The sequence below is a fragment of the Scomber japonicus genome, chromosome 8 (assembly GCF_027409825.1).
Source record: "Scomber japonicus isolate fScoJap1 chromosome 8, fScoJap1.pri, whole genome shotgun sequence".
In the NCBI taxonomy this organism is placed as follows: Eukaryota; Metazoa; Chordata; class Actinopteri; order Scombriformes; family Scombridae; genus Scomber; species Scomber japonicus.
In genome coordinates, this window is record NC_070585.1 from 1,805,165 (window position 1) to 1,829,289 (window position 24,125).

General features: G+C 41.9%; 2 non-coding genes across 2 annotated transcripts; both read right to left on the minus strand.

The window, feature by feature from the left end:
- Window positions 1-3,784: 3,784 nt before the first annotated feature.
- LOC128363575 (U1 spliceosomal RNA) lies at window positions 3,785-3,941 on the minus strand. The gene has a single exon (XR_008321725.1). It is a non-coding gene; the product is annotated as a U1 spliceosomal RNA (small nuclear RNA).
- A 20,046-nt stretch (window positions 3,942-23,987) lies between these two features.
- On the minus strand, window positions 23,988-24,099 carry LOC128363586 (U5 spliceosomal RNA). The gene has a single exon (XR_008321735.1). It is a non-coding gene; the product is annotated as a U5 spliceosomal RNA (small nuclear RNA).
- Window positions 24,100-24,125: the final 26 nt, after the last annotated feature.

Sequence of the window (24,125 nt, forward strand, 5' to 3'; positions counted from 1 at the left end):
TTAACAATGGAGGCACGGAACATGGCCCACTCGGACTCAATGTCCCCCGCCTCCCCCGGTACATGGTCGAAGCTCTCCCGGAGGTGGGAGTTGAAACTCTCTCTGACAGGAGACTCTGCCAGACATTCCCAGCAGACCCTCACATTGCGTTTGGGCCTGCCAGGTCTGCCCGGCATCCTCCCCCACCATCGGAGCCAACTCACCACCAGGTAGTGATCAGTTGACAGCTCCGCCCCTCTCTTCATCCGAGGATCCAAGACATGCGACCGCAAGTCCAACGACACGACTACAAAGTCAATCATCGAACTGCGGCCTAGGGTGTCCTGGTGCCAAGTGCACATATGGACACCCTTATGCTTGAACATGGTGTTCGTTATGGACAATCTGTGACGAGCACAGAAGTCCAATAACCGAACACCGCTCGGGTTCAGATCGGGGGGGGGGGGGGGGCGTTCCTCCCAATCACACCCTTCCAGGTCTCACTGTCGCTACCAACATGGGCGTTGAAGTCCCCCAGCAGAACAATGGAATCCCCAGGGGGAGTGTTTTCCAGCACCCCCTCCAAGGAGTCCAAAAAGGCTGGATACTCTGAGCTGCTGTTTGGACCATAGGCACAAACAACAGTCAGGATCCGTCCCCCCACCCGAAGGCAGAGGGAGGCCACCCTCTCGTCTACCGGGGTAAACTCCAACATACAGGCACCAAGCCGGGGGCCAATAAGTATTGCCACCCCTGCCCGGCGCCTCTCACCAGTGGCAACTCCAGAGTGGACAAGAGTCCAACCCCTCTCGAGGAGACTGGTTCCAGAGCCCTTGCTGTGCGTCGAGGTGAGGCCGACTATATCTAGCCGGAACTTGTCAACCTCACGCACCAGCTCAGGCTCCTTCCCCACCAGAGAGGTGATGTTCCACGTCCCTAGAGCTAGCTTCTGCAGCCGAGGATCGGACCGCCAAGGTCCCCGCCTTTGGCTGACGCCCAGCTCACACTGCACCCGACCCCTTTGGCCCCTCTCACTGGTGGTGGGTCTGTGGGAGCGGGGTCCCATGTCCCTTCTTCGGGCCCCATGGGCGAAGGCCCGGCCACCAAGTGCTCGCCTACGAGCCCCACCCCCAGGCCTGGCTCCAGGGGGGGGCCCCGGTGACCCGCGTCCGGGCAAGGGACACGAAAAACCAATTATCTTGCTCGTCATTGGGGTTTCCTGAGCTACCTTTTGTCTGGCCCCTCCCCCCGGACCTGTTTGCCATGGGAGACCCTACCAGGGGCATAAAGCCCCCGACAACTGAGCTCCTGGGGTCATTGGGACACGCAAACCCCTCCACCACGGTAAGGTAGTAGCTCAGGGAGGGGGCTACACATTGTTAGCAGGCTATTTCTCAGCTACAGCTTACCAATGGGCCTTGTGCTTCTGCCAAAACCTGGACACAACTGCTGTGATCAATAACACGGAAGTCACGCAGACTTTTCAAAATAAAATGCAGAGCTACAAATAATGATTTAATAATGAAAGTCTTGACATTGGCTGATTACAGTCTTTAGAGATATGTTCCGTGTTTCTGCAGAAGGTGGCATTACAGTTGGAGGCCAGATAGTTAGGGGAGCCACACTTTCTACAAGTCTTTGGTTGACCTGGGTAGAATGTATGGCCCCTGTGCGGCCCCAACTGAATGGTTGAGGGCAGATGGTGGAGTACCCCAGATGCTCCTTCTCGTCTGAGTCAGACATAGAAACGCCTAGCTCCTGTTCGGACGCCATCTTCCCTTAGATTCAGGTTCTGTATCACAGAGCAGTGGTAGGACAGCCACGTGCTGATGTCTTGAGTTCTAACCTTTTCTGAATACATAATGACAGTCATTGCCTTGAGTTCCCTCTCTGATAGAGCTCAATGTTGGCAAGTCTGGTGTGTAACGAAGAGCCCTTCGTTGCAAGTGACTGATGGCTTTGGCCTTGTAAATATGGCACAACTGGGTCTGTGTTTTAATGGCACTTTTAAACAGGCAACTTAATTAGGCACTTTAATAATGGCACATGGCACCAGCTGTTTATTGCTGACGCTGTTATTTTCCAACGTGATCTCCTTATCACACACTGGCAGTCCGCTGCAGACGCAGAGCGTCCACGGTGTTCAATGAGGCTTCTCCCAACAGCTGTTTTGGGCCACTTTAATGCGACAAACTCGTCCCGCCCCTGGACACTGAGCGTCTCTGGCGGTCAATGGAGCAGTGGGCGGGGTCGGACGCTCTGCTTCTGTATGACGATTGGAGGAAATGTTTTATAGGGCTCAAAGCCCTTGATAGACAGCTTTGGATAGGCTGACTCTTCTGAATGTAGTTTTACCGATGTAGCTTGACTTTCTCGCTAAATCTGGCGACTTTCCAACTCTTCTTGGCGACTTTTTTTCTCAAAGGTGACTATTGACAAATCTAGAGAGTTTTTCTGGTGTTATTGGAGAGTTTTCTGATGTTTTGGAGACTCTGACATGAAAGCACGTATCACTCTGTCCTCAACAAGCAGCGGGTGCTGCTGCGAACCCTGCCCCCGTCCCGAAGCACTCACAGGCGGTCAGGTTCACCAAAAAGAAAAAAAACAACAACCTAGAAATCAATCTTGTTACTCATCAATGACATATCCAAGACTGTTATAATCCCCTCAAAGCAAATTCAATTTGCATTCAGTATATTGGAAATAATCACCTTTTCATAGGGTGATTATTTCACCTTTTACTATAGGGCTCTGTTACCTGGGTGGGTGAGGTGTTAAGTGTTGCTTTAAGGCCCTGGGCAGGCTAGTGGCTAGTTTTGAAAATCTTTTTTTGTGTGTGTGTTGATGCACTACAGCAGTAGGGATAAATATGATGTAATGGTATTGTTTGTGGTGTTTAGCTATGAAATCATATTTTGTTGGGTGATGTTGATGGGGTATAAAAGGCGCCAGTTTCCATCTGTCCTTGTGGCTGGTCAGGTCTCCCATCAGTTAATGCTGGCATGCCTACACCGCTGTGTGTTTATTATGTTGGTTTGGTGAATAAACACCCACGATTTGGTGCAACATACCATTGCCTTTGACTGCTCTTTACTGCATCATCCAGCCGCTTATGGTCAATATAACATGGTGTTAGTGACCTTTTTCTGTTCAAAACATTGAAGATCTTGTTCAAAGAGGGTAAAGGTGACAAAGATTACTTCAAAGGTCTTTTTTCCCAGCAGAGCAAATATATAATCAAGCTGCTGTGAAGAGAAACCCATCTCCTTCTGGATAACTTGTCTGCTGAACTGCAGCCTGTCCATCTCCAAATCATTCTGCAGATCAAAACGGACAGCATTCTACCTTGCAGAGAAAGCCATGGTGCAGGGTGTGGAGTCCTGCAAAAAAAAAGTCACGTCCCATACACAGCTCGCCTCTGGCCCCAGCTCACCTTCACCTGTTGCCACATACTGTATCCTGAAACTATGCTGTTCCCCTTCCCTTCACTCGTTGCTCCACCAAACAAAACAAAACAAAATACAACAAAACTGCGTTGAAAGGCCACTTGGAAAGCTGGGTTCCATCTCTGAGGAGACACAACAAGTCAGGTACCCAAGCGCGCTGGTAATTTCTTGCAAAATCAATTAACCGCCGTAAAAAGAGGAGCGCGCGCTGTTGGCTTTCTTTCCATCTCAAAGGACACACCCACGTTCCACCACCAAGGCCCCGGGTAATGTGCATGACTAGACGCAGTTTCCCAGAGCCCACCGCACGGCGACACTTTGCCCCGCATACCGTTCCTTTATTTTTCCACACAGACCATCAGGGGAGAGCGCGAACACAGTCCCCCACTACCAGAAATTATGCAGTCGAGATTCCCACATTTGGGGAATTCGCAGGGGTCAGCACAGCCGGAGTGCAATGGTTGAGCCTTGCCCTGGGTGAACCAATTTTTCAATTTTTAGGCGCTTTATTAATTAGTGTCAAAATGGTAACAATACAGGATATTTACAGGTATGATAGTATATTACAAATAACTATTTACATATATACATTAGATACGTAAAGGACATTAACATGTTAACATTTCCCCAATAGTGTATCTACATTCCAAGATTACAAATTCATTTGTCATAGTAATCAAACATGATTAAAATGAGTGATTTTTTCTATTTAAATCCCTCCCACATTAATTCTGTAATGAACCCATATGGAATTTTCCATTGTACAATATTTCATCATAGCTGTATTTCTTCCTGTCTTTTTGAATGTAATCTTTTACAATAGAAAGTCCTACTTTCACAACAGATTCAGGGGATTTATACACATTCTTAAAGGCCAACAGGTTTCTACATTACCATATACCATCTTTTATACAGTTGATAACAGTCCACCATCTTACAACTTCTTCAGTCTCCTTGGAGTCCATATCCCCATAAATTATGTCATTACAATCAGGACTCTTATGCAGGGCCATTAGCCATGAATTTATTGTTCCCCACACCTTTTGCACAAAACGACAGGACCAGAAAAGATGGTTTACTGTCTCGTCAACCTGACAATTTATTCTAGGACACTTTGGACTTCTGGTGCATCTTCTTCTATACAAGAAGGCTCTAGTCTGGAGGCAGCCATGAACTGCCCTCCAGGCTAGGTCCTTGTGACTATTCAAAAGGAAGGGACAATTTGCATTCTTCGAGATCTGTACACTTCTATGAGCTTTCCTACTGGAACAAGGTTGGAGGAGTAGGTAGAAAGTCTCTTCTCAATGTTTTTTCTGTTAATGCGTCCTGAGTGGGACTAGTCCAATTTTGCTATTTTAAAAAGTGACAAGGCCTTGTCATATAAGGCAGGCCTTGTCTCTGCATGGGGGAGTCCTAGAGAGATCCTTCTACCCACCCAGTCAAGATCCCTTGACCAACCCAAAATCTTGCAAAGTTACACCATGTACTGGAATTATTACTCAACACTGCATTCATGATTGGACAGAGAAACAAGGAATCAAGTATGGAGCAAAAATCTGGTACTGCTTTCCCTCCTTTGATAATAGGTCTGTACATAATTTCTCATTTTAACAACTCTTGTTGAGATCCCCATATGAATTGAAACATTGTTTCTTCAGTGCCAGGACCTTCCCTGTGATAGTGAGCTCTCTTTGTTCCCAACTTCTTAGTTTCCCTTTCAATCTCGGAAGCCTTTGTTCCCAATTTACTGTTTCCATATCCCTCCCAATTTCAATTCCTAGCATTTTGATTCTGTCTTTTTTTTTGTGATAGGCGAAAATTCAATTTTTCCTCCCCCCAATTTAGGTACAGAATCTCACTCTTAGCCTTCTTTAGTTTAGCCAAGGAAGCTTGAGAGAAGAGATCACACCACTTAAGGGAATTAATGACTGATCTGTTAACACAACTTAAAATTGTCATATCATCCATGTACACGTCAATTTTGCGTCCCTCCCCCTACTTCCAGGGACAAGTAGGCCATAGATTGAGGGGTCCTGTCTTATGGCACATGCGAGGGGTTCCATAGCAAGAACAAAACAAAATGACAGAGAGTGGGCAGCCTTGTCTAACACCCGCCTGTACTTCAAAAGATGCAGTATGAGTCCCATTTACAGCAACCTTACTAAAACAGTCATTATACAGTAAATTGACCCAGGCCCTTAATTTTGGACCAAAACCTAAGGCTACTAGTACTCTTTTTAAATACTTGTGGCTGATCTTGTCAAAGTCCTTCTCTAGGTCTAGGCCAGCTATACTGAAGGGAAGCTTGCGATCTGCTGCGTACAGATAGGAGTCACGTACCAAGGCAAGAGTGTCACTCATATTTCGACCTGGTATTACACAGGTCTGCTCCACTTCCCCAATTTGGCCAATTACATCTTGAAGACGAAAAAAAAGAGCTTTAGCTATAATTTCAACCCCAGTTCTTAATATCTTTTTTATCACCTTTTTTAAACAAGAGCGTTATAGAGCCTTCCTTTAGGGATGATGGTAGGGTTCCCTTGCCCAAGCATTCTTTAGGCAGGCCATCCGAAACTGGGGCTTTGTTGTTTTGCATGCTATTTACTGCTCTTGTTAATTCGTCTACAGACAGTTCAGTTTCAAGGCTTTCATTTAAATCAGATATATTTTTGTTCACTTTTAAAAGAAGCTGGGACAGGGCTGCTTGGTCTAGTTCCTCAGCTCTATATAGGTTAGAATAGAAGGAGTGAACACAGGTAAGTATCTCTTGTATCTCTGTCTTTTGAATACCCGTTTTGTCATATATTGCTTCTATTATATTTTTAGGCCTTGCTAGCTTCCTGAAGAAGTATCTAGAGCATTTTTCATTTTGTTCTATGTGTTTTGTTCTAATGTGTGTTAAAAGGCCAACACTCACTTTCTTTTTGCTGCTCTTTTCCCTTCCTCAATGAAGAAGGATTTAGCTCTAGTTTTTACATCCTCCCACCATTCTCCAATTGAGTCAAAGGCAAACTGAAGAGAAGACCAGAGAGTTAACTTTTCTTTAAACTTTTTGACCATTCTTTCATCTTGCAATACAGATATGTTCAACTTCCAGAAACCTATTCCCTATTTTTTTGTTGCATTTCTTAGGGTAAGGAATATGAATTCATGAATGGTCAGAGAAACGAGTAGGCTTAACTGCAGCTTGTGTGAACTGCAGGCTTCAATTTTGTGGTGGGAGACACATAACCTGAGCCAGGTCATAACAAATGGGGTCTTGTTTAAAAACTAATGTGGTGAAAGGTTGTTTGGTGCATCAGGGCTCCTGGTGTCTTTGTGTTGCTAATTGGTTGATTTGGTCCAGCTGTGTGCTGGCTTTGTGCTTTGTCTTAGGAGATGCATCGTGTGTCTTGGGTTTCCAGGAAGCTGTAGTGCCTGACTAGTGTTGGGTTTTTGTATGCTTATCAGAAGGTAAGTGTAACTGTTTTTGATGCGCTTTGTGCAGGGATTTCCCCGTTAGGCCTAAGTGACATTTACCCTTTTGGTTACGTCAATTTATTGTTTTTCCGTAGTGTTATGGCGACGTGGTTAGTGTCAGTAGTTTTCGGACAAGCTGCCTCGGGGGCTCATCCATGTGATGTTGTGGGGTGGCCTACTAAAAACAACTCTCAAGTACCTTGGAGAAGACAGGTAAAATAGATATAGGTCTATAAGTCATTTTTATCCCCTGACTTAATCCCTGGTACAATTCTTGCAATTTTTGACACATCAGGCACAACTCCACAAAGTAGGCAGAGATTGATAGAGTAGACCAGTGGCTCCAAAATTTCACTTATAGCTTTAACACTTTTACTGGAAATGTTATCTAAACCAGCTGTGTGTGAGTTCTTCATTTTCAACACTTCGTCTCTATTTTTTGGCTTAAGGAAAAACAAGTTCTAATGATTTCCTTTTGAGATATATCTTTCAGGTATAGTACAAACCATAGAATCATTAATTTCATTAATTAGTACATTACATGCAGTATTCGGGTCCTTACAATTATAAACAGAATCCCACGTTTTAGTTTGCAGGTTAGCACATAGTTTTTGTAAAGAGTTTTAATTTAAAACCCTAACTTTAGTTTTGGTGGGGCAATCATCAACAATCTTAACAAGGTCAGTGAATAAAACATTAGGATAGTGATCAGTTACAGTAGTAGCCACTTCAAAGTTCCCCTCCAAGCTGAATGCCAGCTGAATGGCAGCTGACTCCCAGCCAAGTTCCAGCCAAGTTCCAGCTGAGTTCCAGCAGCTGGAGAGACCCCCTCCTTCTCCTGGGCGTGTCTATCTTTGCCTGTAAACCCGCCTATTCATTGTAATACAGGGTTTGACCAGGAGATGGCGCTTCTGTCACAAACTAGCCCACATTCTGATGTTTTAGGAATTGTTACTGTCAGGTCATCCAGATTCATCGAATCAAATCAAAAAATTAAATAACCTACTGACTGCTGATTATTTTGTTATTTGTTTTGAATCTAACACAAAAAACGAAAAAAAAGACTTTTCATATTTTAATTTTAGGCTCAGATAAATAATACGAAATGACAAAAACGGACCACAGGACTGTATTTGATTTTAGGCAATTATACAGCACATATGTGCCAGCCAACCCCGGTCTATTCAGTGCATGCTTTAAGCCAGGTAAGCCCATCCACCTTATTAGCATTATCATTGCTCAACCTTTTGTTTGGGTTTAATGAGCCATTTGGTTCCATGGTCACACAAATCACACACAGAGATCAGAATAGTGTTCATGGACTTCAGAACTATTTTCTGAGAGGGGTCACTGTGAACTTTCATAATAGTCAAATCTCTCCTGCGTCATGGTGCTGCAGCCAGGTTTTCAGCCTGCGCAAGGCTGAGAAAGAGCGCTCAGATGCCGCAACAGATATGGGCCAGACAGAGTTGAATGAGCATTAATTATATGAAAAAGATAAATATAAGTCAGACAAATTGAGTTTACATTCAGATTCGTTATTATTATTACAGTAACTAACTAGTTAATTAACTATTGGTGTAAAACTGAAAACTCAACCGCACGTGTGCTGGACAGAGTGGGGGCACTACACACATCTACTACTACACCCCTCACTCACTTAGAAAAGATGTAAAACTGAAAACTCAACCACACATACGTGCTGGACAGAGTGGGGGCACTACACACATCTACTACTACACCCCTCACTCACTTAGAAAAGATGTAAAACTGAAAACTCAACCACACATACAGGAGCATATGTGCTGGATATAGTGGGGGCACAGACAGTGTCTTGATCTTGATTTTCGGTGGGGGAGGTGTCCAGCTCGAAGGTGATGGGTTGAGGGGGATGGTTACAGTGCTGTCCCATTGTCTTTCAAAGCGAATGCCCCCCGTCCCCCGCTGGCCCGCACTCACATTACCTCAAAACCCAAGTGTACTCAAGCACAGTTGCCTCCGGCACATGCGTTGCGTAAAAGGCGCACATAACGCGTGCTGCGCCGGTAACACACAACACAGCTGATCAATTAACACAACGCACTATGATTAAAAAGTACAATCATATTCTTCTGAGTCATGGCTGAGTCATGCAGTAGCCTGCTACAGATACTTGTGTAAAAAAGACGCACTGATTTCATTCACGCTCACAGCCTCTCCAGCGGAGCAGCTATAGAACAGACTTAGTTTAACTGAATGACTTAGAAGTCGCCAAATGACTTGCTTTAACGAATTTCGTTAGTTTATATAATGCAGATTTGTAAAATATTACTTTTATGAGGGTCACAGTCACAGACTGTAGAAACTCAGCATTTCATAATTGTGGTAGCAGCGGTGCAGCAGATGTAATGAAGTCCACGCAGCACGCTGGATGTAAACTAATATTAAGCCTATAGCCTATTCATTATAATGTTGATGGACATAAATTGAGTTATTTTGCCTTAATAATGATAAAATAATACACAAAAAAATGGTCGGATTGGGAACCCGTATAATATTAACATTACGTATTAAATAGCGCGTCCTGTTTTAAATCACTAGACTGGGTTTGTCTCATGGGCTATTTCTTGGTTTGACAGTGACAGTGATCAGTGATCAGTCAGAGGAATTATTAAGTGTCCGCGAGTGTTTCCTGTGACACACGGTGTCCTGTCAGATGTACGGCAGCTTCAATTGCATCTTTCTAATGGATTAACTATATTGTACCCTTCATTCGGCGACTTTATACAGAAGAATAGAAGTAAAACAAGTAATATTAGTGTATATAATATTTAGCCTAGTATTTTAATCAGGTTTATTCACAGGATTGTAACGTGATGAATCCGTTTTGTTTTTTTTAATCGTTGGACAGCCTAGTCTTTTCTATGAGCAGTGGGTCTAAACACACTGCTCCCCCCCGTGGACAAATGAGGCATTGCAGCTGGTTTTCACTCGGGCAGCTTAGGGGCGGTCCCAGTCGGGGCCTCATTGACCACGTCATCGCGGGGGGATCGCATTTCCCCCCTGCTTCCATTATCGGCCAGCCAAGGACCGGTCAAGGACCAGTCAAGGAGCCATCAAGGAAACACGGGAACCTTGAAATGGCTTCATCTGTAGATCTAAGAATATTGTACCACAATCTATACGAGCTTTGTGAGAATTTGTGAAAATATTAATTTTTGTCCTACCAAACTCTGTAACTCTAATGAAAGTATTAATTGTAGGAAAAAATGAAAAAGAATGTAAGATATTTAAGTCATAGTATCATCTTTTGCAAGGTCTATGTTAAAGTCCCCGAGAATGAATATTTTTTTATTTGTTTTGTTTATACAATATAAGTTTTTCTAAATTAATTTTGAAAATGTCAATATCAGAGTCTGGTGGCCTGTAAATTACACCAACTATAATGTTTTTACTACTTTTTACATGTAACTCTATACATAGAGAATCAGAGTGACCATCAGCAACACTAAATTCCTCACAGATGCTAACTGAGTTCAGAAGCTGCATACAAACAGACTCCTCCTCCAGGGGCCCGTTTCAGAAAGCAGGTTTAGTGAAAACTCTGAGTTAGTTAACCCTGAGATGAGGGAAACTCTGGTTTTTCGGTTTCACAAAGCCAGTTCAGCTTAACTCTGAGTCAGTTACCCTGGCAACATACTCCGTGAACCTAACCTACTCGCTGGCAGGTTTTCTTCAACTAACCCTGAGTTTCTCCTCCTTTTTAGTTGAAGCCTGCAGACTGAAGGAGGTGTCAGACATGGTGTGTCCTTTTCTTAAAGAGTCGGTTAATATTGAAGCACAAATACGAAGCACAAATCTCCGTCAGAGGGTGATCAGACCCCGCTGGGATGTTTTATCTCTGATGATGTTCTGTTTGAGTGTTTCCATTTTTCTGTACTGATAATTTATCTGAACAATATTCTCAGCCCTCGTATCGTCTGTATGACACCACATGGACATGCTCTCAATTCAGAATAAGTTCTCTGTTCAAGTTCATGTTTCCAAGGCAACCGTCTGTCAGGCTGTCACAAATGCAATATTTGAAGGTGATTGATAGTCAAGTGGTTACTGCGCATGCTTCATAGTGACAGTGTTGCTAGTTCAATACCAGTGAGGAACTCACTCTCTATACCAGCTACTGTTAAATTAAGGTGAAAGTTCCCAAACATAAAACTAAATCTGAAAAACGTTTACACTTTTGTAATGTTGTATGTATAAAGGCATAGGTGTTAAAATATTAAATACTGGCAGTGTTGAGATGGCTGAAAAATTGACTTTCTTCTTTGCTTAGAAGATTTCATCAACTACTGAAATATATATAACATGTTGAATGTAGCATTTAAATGCTGTTTAATGAGGGCAGGCTAAACAACACCACAATTGCTTGTAATCAATACCTTACTTGTTTGAGCTATATTTTTATATTTCATATTCAGTTGCTGCCAAGTAGGCCTACGTTTAGTACCTGTTGGGGTCTGCATGAATATTAAATGTGCCACGCACACATACACAGAATATAAATGTTGAATAAGTCGACCACTCGAGACAAAATGTTTCTCTTTTTTTTTCATTAATACTCACTGTTGACTGTCAGTCATTTTCTGCCACATCAGCTCATGTTCTTTTGCTGCTGCTACTGTATTGCTTTTTTTCTTAAATATACTCATCATCTGCATGTATTCAGTAATATTTCTAACTCCTTTGGGGAGAAGTAGGAGGACTGAGCCCTTTGTTTCTCTTGTTGTCATGGTGAATCATGTTATCTGTGCTCCATTGATGAGGGCTTGGTATCTCCTCATGCAGAAGCTTCACTCAGAGTTACTTTGACTCAGAGTTGATTGAACTAACTGTTAACACTTGTTCTGGAACCCAAAACTCTGAGTTTGACAGCTCAGAGTTGGTCAACCTAGAGTTAAGTTATAACTCAGAGTTAGTTAAACCTGCTTCCTGAAACAGGCCCCAGATCTACTAGATCTATTTTTGTTGTATAATTTATATCCATCAAGATTAAGAATGTCCATATGAGATCCTTCATTTAGCCAGGTTTCACTGCAGCCAATGACATTGAAGCTCTGGCCTATATTTGTTAAGAGAGAAACTAGATCATCATGATGCTAGTTTAGACTCCTAATGTTAAGGTGCAACAATGAAAAGTTATTATTGTAATTTAAATGTTTCAACTGATCTGGCAAAAATTGCCTACAATTTAGCTTCTCATCATTATAGAGGCAGAGCTGTTCCCATACAATGCAAACTTGAGACAATAATTCAATGTAAGGTGACTGATGTAAACAACCAAGACCAAAATACAAGACCTCATATCGCTTCCTATTACTCTACTAAAAACAAATCTAAGTTCCATTCCCTAACTACTTCAACAAAGAATAAAACAGATATTTAAGAATCAATTCAATGTCCGGTACAAGTACAAGTACAAGTACAATGGCCAGAGAAATCTCCCAAACTGCTTAGATCCAGCAAACAGCAGCACTATAGTCTATAGTCTATAGTCTATATGTGATCAGGTAATCCAAAGTCATTTGGGTCTAGAGTTCAGATGATGCACAATTTACTGGCGTCAGAGAGTCTACTCATAATGTGTAGTTTCTCCTTATGTGTCAGTAGGTGAATGCGCCCATCTCAAGTCCAACTGGCGGCCAATTTATTCCTGTATTTTTCCTAGAGATCTGCCAACAGTTTCACTCCCTTGGTCGTTCTCCAAAACATGCATTTTGGAGTCCTTCGGTGCTTTTTTCGCCTTGAAAACGCTGTGCCGAACATGATATTTGGTGAACTTGATAATAACTCCCCTCGGTTTGGCCTTCAGGTTTTCAGGCTTGTGACCAAGACGGTGGCTCCTGTTGATCTCTGTAGGCTGCACCTCTATCTTGAGATTGGTCTTAAAAATGTCACAAAGACTTCCGGTTATGGCGACTTGCTGAGCAGACGCCTGTAAGACTGCTCTGCTACTAAACTTTAAATCCTTGCTAAAATAGGACAATTCTGTGCGTCATTCAGCCTAATTTCAACGTCAGGATTCAAGAAAATACTGATGAAACAAAGAAAGTCAATTCGGAGCAAGACACAACAAACCAAAGTAACTAATTTTGCAACTTCAACTGCCAAGGCTAAGCTCACTACTAACAACGAGGCCATGGAGGCTGGCGCTGGCGCTAGCAGTTGTGACCCTGATGAACAGTCGGAGGGGGGGATTGCTGCCGCCAGGGAAGAGCCCGGCACATCTTTGGCAACAGTGCTGGCAGCTATTGACACCATGAAGACCGAGGTCTCATCCAAATTTGATAGCATCCTCTCCGCGATTGAAAATGTAAGGAGAGACATTACAGACTGCTCAGAAAGAATTACACAGGCGGAGACGAGAATCTCAACAACAGAAGATGATGTGACTACGCTCCAGAAGAAGGTGAAAAACCTAGAGGGGAAAAATAAAGATTTGGAAGAGAAAGTATCTGACCTAGAAGCTCGTTCACGTCGCTCCAACGTACGGCTTGTTAATGTGCCCGAGGGCGCGGAAGGTGAGGACACCTGTGGATTCCTGGAGAGCTGGATACCGGAGGCGCTGGAGCTGCAGCCGCTCCGGGGGAAGGTTACGGTGGAAAGAGCACACAGGCTTGGACCAAGAAGACAACATAAGACTGACTCCGCACCTAGAACCCTCATAATGAAGTTTCTGAATTACAAAGACAAAGAAGCGGTGATGAAAGCGGCCAGGGCGAAAAAGCAAGTCCTCTACAAAAATCATCCGGTGAGATTCTACCAAGACATGACCGCAGAGACGCACAAGAAACTGAAAGAGTTTGAGGAGGCGAGGCGACAACTCCGTTCACTGGGGCTCCGGTATGGTATGATCCCTCCTGCCCGGCTTATTGTTACCTACAAAGAGCGCTTACACATCTTCAACAGCGCCGATGAAGCCGAGCGCTTCATTAAGAAGATCCAGTCGGATAATAACCCAGACTGAGGTATTGAAGAACACATGACACCATAGGAAAGGTAGCCTAATCCAAAACTGCTGATGGAACATTATTCTGATATTTTGATGCAGTGTAGAGACAGGAGTGGAGGGCAGAGTGAAAGTTAGTTAAATTGTTACACTGAGTTCTGATCGCTCTCCCTCCCCGACCTATTGATAAAGAACAAGTCTCTGACTTGCACTGTTTCACTAAGTAAATATGGATGCATTTTTCGTTTGCTGGGTGGCTTTAAAAGAATTTTCTAAATCATACTAGCAGAGTAGTTAAGCTCATTCTGTCGTTTTTTCTTTGTTTTTTGACATCAGCAAAGCTATACTGATCCTCACACTGTGAGGACCAGCTCTTTGCTTTCGGGAGGTCCACTATATGAAGGGGAGGGGGGACACCTGACGGGGTAACACTCAGATGATTGATGATAGCTGAGGGAGTTAAATTTGCTTTTTGTTCTTGCTGAAAATACTTAAATTGTTGGTAAAATTCAAAATAAATGGTCCATATGTCTGTTGATCTTAAGGTTAGAATTACATCCTGGAACTGCAGAGGGCTGCAAAAAACAAAAAAGGTTAAGCAAGTTATGAATAGGATTAAAATTTTACAGTCTAAAATAGTATTCCTTCAGGAAACCCACCTAACACATGAAGATGAGCTTAAAGTGAGGAGGAGGTGGAAGGGTAAAATTCTGTCAGCTCCCTTTACCTCTCAAGCAAGGGGTGTCATGATCTTGATCCACGACTCTATTCCATTACAAATTCATAAAGTTATCAAAGATAAGGCAGGACGATATTTGATTATTCAAGGGACAATTCTTAGGGAACAATTAATTTTAATAAATATCTATGCTCCAAATACAGACAAACCCAAGTTTTTCCAAAATCAATTTCTTACTATTGCCTCTTTACCTGGTGCTTGTATAATGGCAGGTGATTTTAACTGCACCTTAGATCCCCAGAAAGACAAAAGTTCAGGCGTCGACCAGTCACATTCAAGAAGCAGGGGTGTTATTCATCATTTTATGAAAGAAATGAGTCTAATTGATGTCTGGAGGGAAGATAATCCCAATGGGAAAAAATATTCATGTTACTCTGGTACTCACCAGTCATATTCTCGCATAGATTTCTTTTTGGTTTCAGCACAACTAAAATATAAAATAAAGGAGGTGTCCTACGACGCCATACTCCTGTCAGATCATGCTCCAAACTCTTTAGTTTATCATGACCCTAAACTGACTAGTGACATTCCCAAATGGAGATTTAAAACAAAATGGCTGGCTGATGCTGGCTTTGTTACTTATCTAGATGAACAGATTAAATATTATTTTGAAACAAATACAATAGAAACCTCACAAAGTACCAGATGGGAAGCATTTAAGGCCTTTATCAGGGGACAAATAATTAACATTACTAGCTGTAAAGCTAAAGAAACCTACAATAAAACAAAATCATTAGAAACAAAAATCAAAAAATTAGAAGAAGAATACTACCAGTCCGGTTCTCAAGATGCCCAACAAAGATTACTTTTGTTAAGAACACAAAGCTCTTGTTGTAGATATTTCATTGTATTATCAAGTTTACTACGACTTAAACAGACATTCTATGAGCAAAAAAAAAGCCTGGTAGAGTACTAGCATGGCGCATCAAACAACTTCAGAATGAAAGACTTATAACCTCATTACAAAATGATAATAATGAAAATATTGTCGACCCAATTAAAATAAATGAAAATTTCAAAATATTTTATGAAAAGCTTTATAGCTCGGATATAGGTCCAAATACATCTAAAATGAATAATTTTCTGGACAAAATCCGAATTCCCAAGATAGCAGAAGTAATTAAGGGAGAACTAGAGAAAGATATAACAGTAATGGAACTATCTATGGCCATTGACAGTACCAAAAGAGGGAAAACCCCTGGGCCAGATGGAATACCCATCGAGGTTTATAAAATGTTTAAGCATAGGCTGATGCCCGCATTACTAGAAATGTTTAAGGAGTCCTTTCAAAACGGAATCCTTCCAACATCATTAAGGGGAGCACTAATCACTTTGTTGCCAAAACCAGGCGAACCGAATAACAAATGTGAAACTTTAGGCCAATCAGTCTTTTAAATGCAGATTTAAAAATTTTGAGTAAAATAATAGCTAGGAGACTGGAGAAAATAATCCCGAATATTATTGACAAAGATCAAAATGGCTTTGTACAAGGTAGGCAAGGCTTCCATATTAGGAGAATTCTAAATATACTATTTGAAGAGAAAGGAGCAGCAGATACAGCATTACTGTCACTGGATGCTGAAAAAGCCTTTGACAGAGTAGAATGGCTTTATTTATTTGAAATCCTCAAACGTTTTGGCTTTGGAGAAAATTTTAATAAATGGATAAAACTACTATATATATATAGAACCATATGCTGAAATCATGACTAACCGTAATATATCCAAAACCATTAAGATACAAAGGGGATGTAGACAAGGAGATCCCCTATCCCTTCTCCTTTTCATTATGGCTATAGAACCACTGGCAATAGTAATAAGATCACACCAAAATATAACAGGAATATCAATTGGACAACAAGAACACCGTTTAGCTCTATTTGCAGATGACGTAATCATATTCCTTAAAAAGATGGAAAAATCCATTCCTGAATTATTAGAACTCCTTAATGTATTTGGAAAGATCTCAGGATATAAATTAAACAAATCAAAATCATCAATAATGTTCTTAAATCAGTTAGAAAGTAAAAGTCCTCCTAGAACAGCCACTCAATTTAAAATTGTGGATTGCTTTACATATCTAGGCATTCAAATTGTCCCACAACTTAAATATATTGTAGCCAGTAATTATGAACCACTACTACAAGAAATCTCAAAATTACTGGAAAGGTGGACACCCATACCCATGTCACTAATAGGAAAAATAAACGTCCTTAAAATGAATATAATGCCCAAATTGTTGTATTTGTTTCAAAATCTTCCTCTTCCTCCTCCAAGTAACCTGTTCACTCATCTTAAAAGTCTGTTTGTTAGATTCTTGTGGAATAATAGACGTCCCCGGACACGACTATCACTACTGTACTTACCTTATGATAGAGGGGGACTCAAATGTCCCTGCCCTCTCTGGTACTATTGGGCGGCTCAATTAAGAACAATGTTGTTTTACTTCACAGAAAGAGATGTTCCTATCTGGAAAGGAATGGAAGAACTACAGCTAACCCTAACCCTCCCAGTATACCTGTACTCAGCAAGCACTAAAATCATCAATAAGAACACAAAAAACCCTATTGTGAAAAATATGATTGTAGTGTGGCATCAAGTAAAAAAATATCTGAGAGAAACACCCCCCCTCTCTATCTTCAGCCCAATATGGGGTAATTACTCTTTCCCTCCAGGTAAAGCAGACGGGGGGTTTAAATCTTGGGCTACTAAAGGACTGGGAAAAATAGGAGACCTTTACAGCTCACAAAAAGTGCTGATGTCATTTGGAGAAATAGTAGATAAATTTAATATACCCCGTAAGCATTTTTTTAAATACCTGCAGTTGAGAAATTTCATTAGAACACACCAAAACCAAACATTATGTATCCCTGAAAGGTCTATTGTAGAAAATTAATGGATATGGATTGCTCAGGAAGGGGTTTAATATCCAAAATGTATAAATGCCTAGTAGATGGCAGTATAGAAACATCAGCAGGACGACTTGGGGCATGGAGAGAAGACCTACAGGAGGACGTCCCAATAGAAAAGTGGGGGGAAGCATGCTCTCAAGCACAATCAAGAACTACTAACGCTCGCCTGAAATTACTACAATACAACTGGTTGATGCGAACATATATCACTCCAGAAAAACTTCACAAATATAACAGCGCTATACCTGATATTTGTGTTAAATGTGAGAAGGAAAAAGGTACATTTTTCCACTGTATCTGGCAGTGTACAGAAATACAAAAATTCTGGCAAGAAATAAAACAATGCATTCAAAATATTTTACAGATTCAAATACCCTTAATCCCACATTTGTTTATACTTGGTCTATATCCAGATAATTTGAAGTTTAAAAAACATCAACGTATATTTGTAGACTTATGCGCGCTAATGACAAAGAGAATAATAGCCTTCTCATGGAAAAACTCTCCCTTTAGAAAAAATTACATATACAATAAAACACCAACAACATCATTTCCACCAGATGTGGGATCCCTTTATTTGCTATGTATTGAGGACAGACTTGTCTCATGTGATGGAAGAGCCTGGGGACATGTGAACAGTAGCACTTTGCAGTACTTAATATTACAGAAATGTGTTTGTTTTAATATTGTTTATCTTTTCTTATATATAATGAACTTACTAACCTGATTCCCAACCAAGAATTTGAAATCCTGTAAGGGCGGGGGTTGATGTTTGTTCAATACATGTAACTGTATTTCTTTGTTGTTGTTGTTTTTTTTTTGTAATATTGTGAAAACAATAAAAAAGAATGTTGGCAAAAAAAAAATGTCACAAACGACTTTGGTTGTGTCCTCATTTCATTTCATTTCTCTTTTCAGGTACACCAAAGACAATAAGGCAGTTCCGTCGAGAGTACTGTTGTTCATCGAGGTTGTCAGTCAAATCATCATACTTATGTTGCAGTTCACATAGTTTATCAGCCGTGTCTTTTAGCTCATATTGTATTGTTTCCCTTACCGTTTCAGTGATAGACGTTGATGATGGAATCCATCAATATTTTGCTGATTTTGTTGACAAAATTGGTGTCCAAAAACTATATCTAACTATATCTCTAATATCAACTCTGGATAGCTGTGGATGATCCATAGTGTTTGTAGTGGCGTTGCCTTCCTTTTTCGGCATGATAGTACTTTTACTGCCAACACAGTGAAAGAGTCCTGTTTTTGTCCAATGGACTGACATTTTAATGGTCAGTTTTGGCAAAAACACAAAATTAGTAAGCAAGCAGTAGATGTCTTATAAAAAAATACATTGTTTGCTGGTAGACGGGAGCACGTTTAGTTACTCCCGTCTTGCCCTGATGATGTCATCACACACCCATTTAGCAGTTTCTTGCTAAATGCTCTTCTGAATTACACAGATCACATTTTTGTGGAGTACCCAAGTCCACTGCAGTTCCTTCATCGAATCTGTATGCAGGTTTCTGCTACGTGTGTAAAAAGCTCAGACCTGCTAAGTAAAAGCAACGGTCAAAACAATTTAAAATAGAAAAAACACTCAAAATTAGATAAAATTACTAAAAAGGGCAGGCAACGCCACCTAGGATTAATGAGCCTAGGACTCTAAAACAGGTTCTTAAAATCAGGAGGAGTTTTAAGAATAACCAAACCGATATCAGCGAGTGGGATAAAATGGGTTTATTGCTATAAAAAGTTCTTTCCAAAAGGTGGTTTAACCCATTATTTCATGAGATGCTTAGCCGTTAAAAGTCAATGAAAAGGTACTTAAAGTCCGATGGCACAATTGTGACGGCCCCCTGCTTGAGCAGGGCCTGTTGATGTATTTGTGTCTTTTGTCTGTCTTTCAGGGACTTGGCTGGTAGGCGGGGCCTGGTTAGGCCAACTGGGAGCACCTGGCCAGTCTCCCAGTGGGTGGCCTATTTAAGATCCGGTTGTCAGTTCTCACATTGCTCTTGGTCCATCCTGACGGCACTCCATTTTTGATTTGGTTGGCTTCGGCCTAATTCTTAGTTATTTACTTGGTTGATATTATTTATCTGGTTTTGTTATGAATAAATTCCTTAAGTTTTACGTTTCTGTGTATCTCCACTTTTTTGTCATGGCTCACGAGCCGGGTCATGACAAAGTGGGGGTTTGTCTGTGCCTGGGTTGTTTAAAAGTAACTTTTGGATAGGTTAATTTGACAGTGTGTGAAGTGGTTACACGTGTCTTGGTTGCTGGTGTGTTTGAGTACACGCTAAGTGGTTGAGTTGGTCCTGGTGTGTGCAGCCAGGTAGGCTGGCTCTGTCAATCAGTCAGTTGTTTTGTGAATGAGCTGACGTCATCAAAGTTACTACGGAGTTGCATTGTTTGCAGTACGTAAGTTGGAAGCCTTGAGTGGATGTTTGGCACTGTTTGGAGATATACAGTAATTAGTAAGTTGATTGGTTGGTTTTGATAGTGCTTAAATTTCTTTTTCTTTTCTTCCTTTTATTCTCTCTCTCCATTAGGCATGGTGCCGAGGGGTTCGGGTAAGTGTTAGCTAGTGCTGAAGTTTTTGAGTGTATAATCCCCTGCTAGGTATAGCGGCGTGACCCCTTTGGGTTCGTCGAGTTTGTTTTTTCCCCTGTAGTGCTGCAGTGAACGTGGTTAGAGCAAGTGCTCGGGGGCACGGCAGTGGTTGCGGGAGAGTTGCCATTATATGGTCGCTTTTTCCGGACCAGCGGTATTCAGTGCGTAAGTACCCGCCACGGTACTGCATGAAGACTAGGGGTGAGTGGAGTCAGGTAAGATTTGGGGCAGGTAGGTCAGATAGAGGGGATTGTGCGCTTTTATGTAGGCACCGTGTTGGTGCTTGGTTTGGGCCTCTTGAATTAATTATTGTCAGTCTCTGGTTTGGTTGTGTGCAATGGCAGGGACAGGTGAGTTTGTTGACACTCCGTCAGAGGAGTTTTGGAAGGATGCAGCTGTTGAGAGTAGCAGAGCATTATCGAGTGGGTATACCTGATAATCGGTTGAAAGAGAACGTTAAAGATATTTTAAAGGCAGATTTAATTGAGATGGGTGTTTTGTCTGTCGGTAAGGAACGACCTCCCGTTGCAGTTAAAGTTGCTGATGTGTCGCCACCGTTGGCAGCCGGTGGGTTAACATTTGAACAGCAAAAAGAGTTGCTTATAGTACAGCTTGAGCACTGTCCCCAGATGACTACAGTCCAATACAGTCATTGTGTCACTGTTTAGAGCAAGTAACTAATTGGATGAACCAAAATTTCCTTCAATTAAATCAATCAGGACAAAACTGAGGTCATTGTTTTTGGCAAAAAAGAGAAGAGGATTGCTGTCAGTAAACATCTCGAGTCACTCTATAAAAACTAGGGCCCAAGTCCGAAACCTTGGCGTGCTGACTTTCAGTAGTCCTATCAACTCAATCATCAAAACAGCCGTCTATCAGCTTAAGAACATATCCAGAGTGAAGGGTTTTATGTCTCAAACAGACCAGGAGAAGTTGATTCATGCTTTCATCTCAAGTAGACTCGACTACTGTAATGGTCTTCTGACTGGACTCCCACAAAAAAGCATTAAACAGCTGCAGCTCATTCAGAACGCTGCAGCTCCAGTTTTAACCAGAACAAAGAGATCAGAGCACATTACTCCAGTTCTAAAGCCTTTACACTGGCTCCCAGTCATCTCTAAAGTCTTTACACTGGCTCCCAGTCAGTTCTAAAGTCTTTACACTGGCTCCCAGTCACTTCTAAAGCCTTTACACTGGCTCCCAGTCAGTTCTAAAGTCTTTACACTGGCTCCCAGTCACTTCTAAAGCCTTTACACTGGCTCCCAGTCAGCTCTAAAGTCTTTACACTGGCTCCCAGTCACTTCTAAAGCCTTTACACTGGCTCCCAGTCAGTTCTAAAGTCTTTACACTGGCTCCCAGTCAGTTCTAAAGTCTTTACACTGGCTCCCAGTCAGCTATAGAATAGATTTTAAAGTTCTGCTACTGGTCTACAAATCACTGAATGGTTTAGGTCCAGAATACATGAATGACATGTTAGTAGAATATAAACCCAGTAGAGCTCTGAGATCTACTGACTCAGGTCAGATAGTTGAGCCCAGAGTTCAAACTAAACATGGTGAAGCAGCTTTTAGCTGTTATGCTGCACACAACTGGAACAAACTACCAGCAGAACTGAAATCAGCCACAACTGTGAACACTTTTAAATCCAGGTTAAAAACACTTCTCTTCTGTGCTTATGATTGAGCTCTTTTAAAGCACTTTAATCTTTCATTTGCACTATATGTCCTTTTTAATGATTTTTAAAGCAAATCATTATCTTATGCTGCAATCTTCCCATACTCTTCTCCTATCTTCCCTACTTAGAATACAGTTAAAATCCCCCCCCCTACAACTAAAGGTGCCCTACCTAGCATGTGGGACTGCAAGTCTTCTAAAAGGTCATACCTGTCGTTCTTGTCGTTAAAACGGTAAATATTTAAAAGGTTGAAATCATGTCCCATAAAAGCCAAATGTGCTAAAAGTGCCCGACCGTCTCTCACCACAGTGCTGCCCTTCACCAGAGCTTGAGGGTTTTTGATTAAAATGGCCACTCCGTCACTTCTATTTTGATCGGATCCACTCCTCATTGACATTTTTGGCCACATCTCCTCCCACTGTCTGTAATGTTTTAAAAACGGTAGGCTGCATTCCTGCAATAAAAACACATCTGACTTAAAGGAACTTAAAAAGGATAAAACACTCTGGGCTCTAACTCTCGACTTCACACTTCTCACATTAATGGTAGAGAAGGTGAGTGTCATGAGTATGGTTAAAAACAACAGGTATGACATTTTAAAAGACTTAGAGGGTGTTAAAAAAACAGTTAGGTCATTTCTTGTGAAAAGAGCTCTTCCTTCACCTCTGCGGGTGAAAAGTGAAGGGCTTGAGCTCTGTTCCCCTTTGGGACTCTGGGGGGTGGCCTCTGCTGCAATGTTGCATTTAATTTTGAGTCCCTGGGGGTTGATTGCAGAGCAATTGTTAAAAAAGAAACCTCATTGGGTGAATCGGAAGGGAAGACTCTGGGCTCCTCCACAGATGAACTGTCTGAGGAAGCCACAACTCTTCCCTTCTTCTCCAACACAACACAATGGGAGAATCTGAGGACAATTCAAATAAAGGCCTCTTTGTTTGCTCCCTCACTCCCTACTCACCTGTTCCCTCTCTTCCAATCACAGGATTTGGAGGGAGAGTTGAATTTTCCTGCCCAGCAACTAACTGTTCTGTCTGTCCGCCATCTTTTCCCTTTTCGGTGACTTTTGCAGCCTTCAATTGCAGGTGGTTTGTTTCCCCACAAAGATTGCATCATCTGCCATTGGTGCACTCTTCAAAAGTGTGTCCAATTTCTCTGCATTTTCCACATACAATCTGCTGACATGCTTCAACCAGGTGCCCATGCTGACCACACTTGCGGCAGAGTTTGGGTTGGCCCTGGTAATGGATATAGCCCCTGTTCTCTCCCAGAACTACCATAGACGGCAGATGTTTCAAGCCCTGGAAGCCTTGGGGGTCCTGCCATTGTTGGATGGGGACCCTCCAAGCGCAATTCCAGATGCCGTCCTCATCTCTCACTTTCGTAGCCTGGCCTTTAACAGTGCAATATCTCCCCAGCCACAAACAAATGTCATCTGCATTCACTGTTTCATTGAACATTCTGACAATAACGGTTTTCAACGTATTGTCAGTCAGTTTCTCCACATTGAACACAGCAAACTGGGGTTTTACATTTTCAAATCGTATCCAAAATTCTCTTACCAACATAGCAGTTCTAAAGCTTAAGTCAAATCCCTTGTTATATGGCAATGTTAAAATACAGTTTAGGTCTTCTGGCTTAAATTTCAACGTACCTTGAATCAGTTTTCTGGAGATGTCCAGCCTCGACATCTTGACGGATTCAACATCCTTGTTAGTAAAGGTAAAACAGACACTGTGGTGCCTCCGCATGCCGGCATGGTTGGCCGACATGGTGGAGGCACCACCAGCTAAAAACGGTTAAAAGAGAATAAAATCCCTTAAAACCAGATAAAAGACAAAGTAGATAATCAATAAGAGACTAAAAGGAATATAAATCAATAAATAAATAAATAAATAAATAAGTATTGCACACCACCCAAACAAATGTATTCCTATGTGCAAGACAAACAACCACAACAGAGTTGTTAAATTTTGCACGATAGAACAGAAGAGCTCTCCTCCCAAGCACTGGAAATGAGCAATGCCACAACAGGAAGTGATCACACCAGCAAAAGGAGGCGATCGCAGTCTTAGCCAAAAGGCCGAGAAGCGATGACAGCTGGACATTACTTAGCAGCTCCGCCCCCCCCAGGTGTGATCCGCGCAGCCACACGTCTTACTGAGGAAGGTCGCTCGCTTGTCTTTTCACAAACACAATGAGGCTCTGCCAAACATAGATCTAACTCGTGGGTGTTCCTCTCCACGGAAGTCTTTAGTAAAAGGCGAAAGACTTGTACGTGATGAAAAGAAAGCCGAGTAAGTACGCCCCGCTCACCAACAGCAGAC